The sequence below is a fragment of the Humulus lupulus genome, chromosome 4 (assembly GCF_963169125.1).
Source record: "Humulus lupulus chromosome 4, drHumLupu1.1, whole genome shotgun sequence".
Lineage (NCBI taxonomy): Eukaryota > Viridiplantae > Streptophyta > Magnoliopsida > Rosales > Cannabaceae > Humulus > Humulus lupulus.
This window is the reverse complement of record NC_084796.1, coordinates 65498200-65508054: the sequence shown is the minus strand read 5'-3', so window position 1 is coordinate 65508054 and position 9855 is coordinate 65498200. Positions and strand designations below refer to the sequence as shown.

General features: G+C 30.6%; 1 non-coding gene across 1 annotated transcript; it reads right to left on the bottom strand.

Moving 5' to 3' along the window:
- Positions 1-9432: 9432 nt before the first annotated feature.
- Positions 9433-9539, bottom strand: LOC133833561 (small nucleolar RNA R71). The gene has a single exon (XR_009892935.1). It is a non-coding gene; the product is annotated as a small nucleolar RNA R71 (small nucleolar RNA).
- Between the last annotated feature and the right edge of the window lie 316 nt (positions 9540-9855).

Below are 9855 nucleotides of genomic sequence, written 5' to 3'. Positions count from 1 at the left end.
TTAGAAAGCATGTTAGTATTATTTGATTTTGTATCTTTGTTTTGGGTTCATATGGATTTTAAAGAGAATTTGGATTTGAGTTTTGGATAAATATCGGTACATGATTTTTTTCAAGATCTATTAAAAAGGCTTATTGTTATTTTGAAAATGAGGGCTTATATGTAAGAAATCTTGGTATGGTAATAATGAAAGAACACAAATTGACCCTAGATATAATATAGGGCTTCGGCCATGCCTTGTCATAATATTAGGGCTTTTTTTTTTATTTGTGCATTTATAGGCATGATGAGTTAAGGTATTCTATTGTGAGACAAAAGAAGCATGACTAGTTGTATTTCATAGTTAATGTTACATTTGGTTAAAGTGTTATATAGGAGTTTATGTCTTGAAAATAGTCTAAATTATTGGTGCATGCTAATTGTATTTTTTAATGCATAGAAGCTATAGAAACATGCTAGGGTAATTGGTTAAAATGAATATCAGCATATTTGAATTTCATGTTAATTATGCTTGATGATTTTTGTATATAATTGGTGAGTAAATTGGTGAAACAATATTTTAAATGCATGTGATGTCTCTAATGATATTTTGATTTTATGTAAACAAAATGATATTTTATTTCACATTTAAATGGTGACTTTTCCAAATTAACACATGCTGATTTTTAAGAAGAAAATATGCTTTTTAACTCAAGTTGTGATGTTGAATGAATTATTTAGTTGCTGGAATAAATTATGCCCTAAGTTATGTATGTGTAAAAATTATATTTTTTTAAAAAAATATAACCATGAATTTTCACATTATTATTTAAGTGTAGCCTTTTGAAAAAAATATTTTGTTTTGAATTCACTTATGATATTTAAACAAAATAAATAGTTGCTGAAAGTTATGTTATTAAGTTAAAATATTATTTTGTTTAAATTAATGAGTCTTACACCAACATAATTTAAGTCTTAAATAATATAAGTGGAAATATATTTTTTCCACACTTTAAAATTATAAATTATCATACTAATCATGTAATTTTTATTAATTTAGAAAAAATATTATTTTCTAAAGGAAACAAGAAATTTATTAAGTATTTCTAAGAGAGTACAAGATTTGTTATTTTCTATATTATTTAAAATAATAAATGAGACTATTATTTTATGAAAAATTAAGAAAAATGCTAAATGAATTATTTTTATAAAGTAAAATAATGTATTAAATAGTTTAATCAAACTTTGGGACTTAAAGAAACAAATAATGGTAAAGAAATTATGTTGCTGAATTTTATTTGAAAAAGTAAGAAATAAACATGTAGGAATTCTCGTTTTAAAATGTCACTTTCTAACAATGCTCCCGCGTATGCATGTCGCATGCAAATGCATTTTTACGTTCAAATATATGCCTATTGTTTAAACATATAGTTTTTACTTTGTAACCATAAAGAGATAATATGTAGAATTGACATTATTTTTTTATGATTTTATGTGAAAATATGTATGCTTAGAATTATTGGGTAACGTGTACCACGTGTGCATGGCTCATGCAAACGTGGGGTGTATGTGTTGGGAAAGAGTATTGACATGTGATTCTAAGAGACGACGTTTGATTATGATTATAGGTTCGTTGTGAAGTTTTTCTCATTTTGCTTTGCTCGAACCTATGGTAAAGAAGTTAGATAGAATTTCTATGTTTATGCTATGAAATAGAGAATAATAATATGCTATGTATGATGATGGACTATGAAATATGAAGTATTGAAATCTATTATGAAACGCTGCGATGAATGTGTGCGACATGTGTTTTCCTTTGTCTTGATATGAAATGAATTTCATGTGTTTTGTATGTTGTATGAAAAAGCAAATGGTTGTTCGCATGTTGAACGCAACATAACAAAGGGCTTAGTAAGAATATAAGACGTAACCCAAGTTACTAAGGTATGACATTACTCATAGGGCGGACGTGCCAAGGTTATTCAAGGACCAGACCCTCTTGTTTACCCCATGTGACATGGACAATAGAGGGGCCATGTTCACAAAGAATATGATGATGATGTTTGAACATGCTGATGAAGCGTGAATATGATGATGATGTTGATTGTGATGATGATGTTTAAGTATAATGTATGGTGATGACGTTTAAGTATGATGTATGATGATGTATGGATATGATGTTGTATGAGCCTTACAATATGATTATGTTTTTGTTTTGTTTTCTTTGTATACTGCTTGTACTTCTTTACTAAGCTTTTAGCTCACCCCCTTACTTTCTCCTTTCAGGTAACAAATAGGGTTTCTCTTTGGCACGCGCTGTGATGCGAGGAGTTGCGACGTCAGAGTGTGTATGGCGTGGGGGTGTCCTATGGACGAATAAATGATCAATTTAAACGACGTTTTTTTAGAATGATGTTATGGACTTTGGTTTTAATACTATCAGAGGGACTTAAACTTTATTTATTTAAACATTGCATAAGTACTCTTATTTTTATTTTAAACTATTAGGCCCAACATGCATGTTTTATCAAGGCCCCACTAGATTTCATATGTGAAGTTGTTTTTCTTCTATAATTTTATGAGTATGAAGACGTTTTGCAAAGTAGTAGTTTAGGGAGCTTTACCGAAATTTCGAGAGAGAAGTGACTTACCCAATTTCTGAAAGCAATTGTGTTCGAAAGGATCTAGGTCAATGGTCCAAAATAATTCTTTTTAAAAATTTGGAGGATGGTTAGGGATGTCACTGAGCAGTTTATCAACGTCCTTTTCTTTGGGAAACACGATGAGGTAATAAAAGCCATCACCAGTACCTATGGGTATTCTAGGTGCAGGCGGTGTAGTTTTTGGCCAATTTGTTGGACCGCAACGCACATGCAGTTTAAGCAATTTTTCAAACCGCACCCACATCAAATGGACCTCAAAACTGCACAAACCACACCACAAAAATGCAGTGCGATATAGGCGGTTTACAATTATCACGAAATTATTTAATAATTAGAAATTATAATAAAGTAAACATTATAAAAAAAATAAGCAAATAAAAAATACATAAAGTGAGTTTATGTTCTTGCTTTTTTTTTTTTTTGTTATTTACTATAAATATTATTATATGTTTATTATGTTATTCATATTAATAATTGAATTAATTAGAATGAAAATAGCAATGAAATAATTTATATGTATATATGCATATATATATATATAACAAGTTAAGGCATACAATATGATTCATTGAGTAAATGCTTGATTCGATTGCTAAGCTAATCTTAGTACATTAGTAATATTACTTGTAGTGATTTAATATTATTTAATGACGATGAAAAGGGAGAAAATATAAAATAAGATTAATGATAACAATACTAGGTGCGAGAAAACCATACAATTTGTTTGTGGTGAGTTTAAATGTAATAAATGAAAAAAACATATAATAAAAGATGATATATATATGCAGTGCGGTTTGAACCACATTTATAAAATTCAAAACTATGAATCGCAAAACATTGTACAGTTTTAAAAAATGCAAACTGCAACAGAACCACGAAAGATTCTAAACAAAATTTTGCGTGCAATGTGGTTGGTTTGTATGGTGTGGATTCTTTGATGAACACCCCTACCATCACCTTTCCTGGATGGGTTCGATTTAAGATAATAAAGATATAATATCTTGTAGGGCCTTGGAGTCTCACACTCCAACTCATGGTAAAGCACATGTAAGCCTGTCAAAAGCCGATAAGAGTTCGTTTGAAGTTGGAATAGGGTGATGTGAAACCAATTTAGAAAATCTTTATTATATTGTTTTAAAGGGAGCATGGCACAATTTTAAACTTTAATTCCCCTTGTTTAAAAGGCGGTTGTAACGTTAAGGTTGTGGTTCAAAGGATTAGCTTGAAGAATGCAATATAGATAAAGGGGTTTGGGGCAAGCCGTGTCATGAACGTGTTTCATTTTCTTCTCGTAAACCTCTTCAAGTTGATGTATTAAAATGCTTGCTATCTCTTGTTCTTCAACTCAGTTCTGGTGTTCTCGAATTCACCATCGGTTCCGAGTAAGCAGGGATTCTACTTGTGGAGGTTCAAGTTGGTATGGTATTGCATGTTTATTAAACCCCCACCTATGCCTTCTAGGACAAAATCCAGTCATCTAGGAAGATAAAGACAAAGGTAAAGGCCTCTTGCATGAACTAGCTCCAGAAGAATAGAAGTATAGGTGTAAGTCGGTACAATTTCAGCTCAGTGTCGACGAGGTTATTGTCATTTAGTTCAAGGGTGGTTGTACCTAATTTAGTCGAACCCTATTTATGGGCCTATTCACACTTTTACATTTAACCTATAAACTATTATTGTGTTCACATTAATTGATAGGATTAAAAAGCCCATTCATAGCCTAGAATTACAAAATAATTTCACAAAATCCCAAAAATTACGCTTCCCCAAATTTTCTTTATTTTAATGTTTCTCGAACTCCAAAATCTAGAAGGAAAAAAAATACCCTAAAACGCTAATCTTTCCTATTGCTAATATCAAAACAGATCAAATATAGTGCACCCAATTATTTATTCATTTATTTAGAATATGTGCTTTATTTCATTATTAACTATTACATGTTAATTGTAATTGATTTGTTCGGTAGAAAATAAATAATTTGTATTTTGTTAATTTATTTCTTTAATTTATTGTAAAAATAAGTACTTGAGTTTTGGTTATGTGCACCAAGGGGCATGGTTAGTAGAAGTGCACCATAGCACTTGTGTGTGTGCATGTGCATGGTGAGCATGCAATAGTTTTTCAATGCATTATTTTATTTTTATTATTCTTAGTCTTTCTTTTATTGTATCTGATTAATTAAGGAAAAAAAAAAAGAAAATGAAAGAAATGGAGGTGAGTTGGCGTGGAAGAGAGGAATTTCATTTTTTTCATTTATTTTAAAGTATTAAATCAATAAATAAAAGTAACGTAAGAGCATTTGAGGTATTGGTTGCCTTGTGCTAATTTGTGAAGTTGGAAGATTTGGGAATGAGTGTGAATGGCCTTGTGGCTGAGACATAAAGATAGAGAGGGAGTGATGGGGTAGTCGGTCAAGGCAAGAATTTAGTTTTCGTTTTTGTGCTCCATCACTTGAATTTAGGGAAAAGAATCAAGGGGGAGGATAGGGTAATGAATGAGGAGATTTCCTCTTAGGGTTAGGCTTGGCGGAAGTAAAAGGAAAGAGAGTGAGAGGCGAGATTGAGAGAAAGAAAGAGAAAGAGAGTGAGCTCGTGGGGAAGAAGAAGGAGAAGAAGGTTAGGGTTTGAGATTTGTTAGGTATGTTTGATGAATTCTTGGTTTTGATTCTCTAAGAGTAATTCTTCTTCTCAATTCTAAGTGTTCATTTTTTTTCTCTTTTCCTTTTCTTGATATGGATTCGAAATCACTAGGGGTGTATCAAAGAGGGACTTTTGTTTGGGTCATTGAACTCTACCAAGGAAGGTAATGGATTCTATGTTTGTTGGAATGATTTGATGCTTGGTTATGGCTTTGTAATATTTGATGTTTTGTCAATATATGTCTATGTTGGTAAGTTGTTGTTTTGGTTAGGAGATTGATGAAATTGATGGTGATATCTATTTTAAAAGCATGTTAAAAATGTTGTAATGAATTTTGAGGATTTATTTGGGTTTCCAACTGCCTATGGGTTTCGGCAAGGGAGATGGTCATTGATGTTGTTGTTGTATATTTGTTTTATCTTGTTCTTAGAAAACATGTTAGAATTATATGATGTTGTATTTTTGTTTTGGTTTTGGTCTACTATTATATGCTAATGTTGTTTCTCTACTATTCTTATAAGCATGCAAAAGAAATTTATTGTTGATTGAGAATGATGGTTTCGACAAAGGGTCTTATTATTCCTTAATATGTTTTATTTTACTTTTGTTTTGTCATTTGTTATCTTAAAGATATGCTAGGTTGTTTAAGATTTGAAATGGGTATAAGTTTCTTTAAAAATGTTGATTTGGTTTTGTATGTAAAAGGATCGGTTCTTGATGCATGATTAGAATGGTTTCTTGGAATGCATGAATTCCAGAAACATGCTAGGTGATGGTTTTAACATGATTAAAGGTGTAATTTAGATAAATCTATGCTTGCAACTTTTTTTTTATTTGATGCTAATGATAAATCAATTATTTTTAAATGCACAATTTATGCCTCAAAATTTTATTTTAGAACCTATATAAACTAAAGACATTTTTTTTTTACATTTTAATGGCACTTTTATCTAACTAAACACATTCAGTATTTTTTTTTATAATTTGTGAAAGGAAATATGTTTATGTCTAATTATGTGATTTTAAACAAATAAAATCGTTGCTGGAATTTTTTAATTCACTGGAAGAAAATATATTTTAAATAAAATATGTAAAGAATGTGCTTAAATAAATTTAGCCTTAGACTTTTTGCATGAAAAATGTGATTTTACCTACTTTAAAATATGGAATATATTAATGAAATAGTGCAGTTTTTATTTGTAAATTAATTAACTAAAGGGTATTATTTTTATGAGACTAAGTATTTTATTTGAGTAAAATGATGGAATAAAGAATTTTTTTTTCAATATAATTGAAATTATGATATTCATGAAAATGTGGTAACATTGAGACATTATTTTTTTAAAATAAATTTGGGTAATTTTTATAAAGAAAGTGAGTATATATACATATTTTTTAATTAATTAATTATGTTAAATTAATTAATTTGTGAGAAATAGAAAAGTTGTCATATTTTATTTTTATTTTAAATAAAAAATTACGATTTAATTATTTTAAAACAAATGTGACTTAAGTGCTAATTAAATAAATAATTTTGTGAAATAAAATCTAGAATAAAACCCTATGAGCTAATTGTTGGGAATAGTGCCCTTAAAGCAATTGTAGTTGACAAATGTTTTAAATGAAATAAATAATTGAATTCAATTATTATATATATATAGACTATGTCCGATATTATATGATAATATAAAGTGAATATGAGAAAATTCCAAAGTTTATCTATGTGGTCTTAAATAGTTCGCAGTAAAATAAAGTTATGGAATCTTTAGATTAACTACTGCTAGTACGGTCCACTAGTATTATGAATACATGTGACCTAAATCCGGGTTACTAGTGTAATAGGACACTTTAGTGAGTGTACTTTGCATGCTGAGAGTATGTAGAACTGGACCAAATGTGATTTGTTAATACTTGTTTAAACACCATTTCATAGTATTAATAAAACACACCAAACGATGATCACATACACGGTATGTCATCTGATCCTTTGATTCATGCGTTAAGATTTGTCAGAATGATTAGGCTAAGAACAATTGTTTTGGGGACTCAATGATATATATGGTTGAGGACGTAGTTGATCACTTCATTTTAGTGTCATTTTAGAATGTGTTTTTGTTGTAATCTTAAGTCTTTATGTGTGTTTTGTGCAAGATTACACTTTAGTTTGTCTTTGTTGTAGGATGGTGTGATGAATCACGACAGAATTGTCAAAAGAAGTAAAAATGGTGGAAAAATTATGCTCTTGGCCGTTTGTGGACTCAAACTGACGCTAAGGACGATTAAAAGTCAGTATTGGATGAAGAGACAGGTTGAAAGAAGTAATTTGAAAAAAAAATGGAATTAGAGCCGCGACTTGGGCTTACAAGTCGTGACTCTAGGCAAGCCAGAGACGCATGGCTGCTAGAAGAAATGAGTGTTGCGACTTGGGCTTACAAGTCGTAACTTAAGGTGAAGTCAGAGGCTCGGCTAGGGGAAAAATTGAACACGGGCTGCGACTTGATGAAGCATAAATCGCAGCGCCTGAGGTTTTACACGGAATCAGAAAGGCTCAAAAATAAACACGGGCCGCGACCCAGAGAAGGCCAAGTCGCAACCCGCATGTGAAAAACACAGTTTATGTAAAAAAATTACTATAAATTCGTATTTAGGGTTTAAATAAGTCATTAGGTCAGTTTTTAATTACGTTTTTAGAGACTAAATTTGGTTCTTAGACTAGTAATTCTGCATTTTTATATTTTTCTTTCTTCTTTAAGTCTATGAATCTTATGTTCTTGAATTATTATTGTGTTGATTTAGTCATGTCTAATATGAACAAAACAATTTTTATCTAGGGTTTAATGTAGTCACTTGAATTTCTATCGAATTAAATTATGATGTTCTATTGATTTTTCTTCTCGATTCTAATATATATAATGTGTGTTTAATGCTAGTAAATACTTGACCAATATTTGGTTGATTTTATGATTTTGATTCAAAATTCTAAAGATGAGAATTAAATATGCTATCATTATATAGACATAGGTTGCATATTGGACGAAAGTACATATATGACTTGTGTCGTAATTAGGTTTCCATGATTAATGTCTTCTATATGGTTAAGTTTATCACAGAGATGTAGAAAACCTACATATATGTTGAGATCTTATATCTTGAAAAAAAAAATAGGAATCGAATTAGGCTAACCTGCTATTAGAATAGGAAGAAAGAAATTTAGAATTGATTAATAAAATTAGTAGAATGAAAAGTTTACGAAATTAACACCCTAGGTCTTTTTAATAGTGATTTAAATCTTTTAATTAGTGATTCTTATTCTTAGTTTTCTTTTATATTTTAAAAATTAAATTCATTCATCTAAACTTTGGTTGCCAAATAGAAATTAAAAGAACAATTAGTGGTACTTGGAAGATAGTCTTCGTGGGAATGATACTCTACTTATCATATATATTACTTGAATCGATTATGTGCACTTGCATATATATATTTTTGCAATCAAGCTTTTGGCGGCGTTGCCGGGGATTTAATTTCTGATATCAAAGTTAATTGTTATTTGTTCTAATTTCGTATTTTTATTGTCTAACATTTATTCAGAGCAAGGCTATATTGTGTTTCAGGTTTTGTTGGTATATGCGAGGAAGTAGACATAAGGAAATCATACTAATAGTTCTTGAAATTGAGAGAACATGCAGAAAGAATCGAAAGATAAAGAAACGGTTGGATTTCACCATGGCTGAGAACGTAAATAATGTTGTCAACAATGCAAATATGGGTAATGCAGCTGAAGCCGATCCACCATTAAGGAACTATGTACTCCCTACTGTTACGGGGATACATTCAAGCAATCGTCCTCCAACTATTGAAACAAAAAAATTTGAGATAAAACCCTCAATTATTCAGATGGTGCAGAATTGTGTTCAATTTGGGGGGTTACCAAATGAGGATCCAAATCTCCATATCACAAATTTTTTAGAGCTATGTGCGACATTCAAAATGAATGGGGTGAGTAATGATGTTGTAAGATTGAAATTATTCCCATTTGTACTAAGGGGCAGAGCTAAGAGTTGGTTGAATTCTTTACAAGCCATCTCTATACTAACTTGGGAAGATTTAACTCAAAAATTCCTTGGTAAATATTTTCCTCCTGTCAAGTCAGCTAGAATAAGAGGATAGATTAATAATTTCCATCAATTGGATGGGGAATCTTTATATGATGCATGGGAATGATTTAAAAAGTTGCAAAGGAAGTGCCCACATCATGGAATAGAGAAGTGGCTACTAGTTCATACATTTTACAATAGTTTCGGGGGCAATCCAAGGACAATTATAGATGTAGCATCAGGAGGATAGTTTATGAGAAAAACTGCTAATGAAGCATATGAATTATTGGAAGATATGAACATGAATAACTCTAATTGTCCTACTGAGCGTGAGAGCAAGAAAGTAGCAGGAGTCTTAGAAGTTGATCCAATTGCGATAATGACTGCTCAGGGGGCATCTCTCTAACCAAGTAGTTGTAGCAAACTAATCTCACCGCACAAGCAGTGCAAGTACATAATGTTATAAGTTGTGAGATTTACG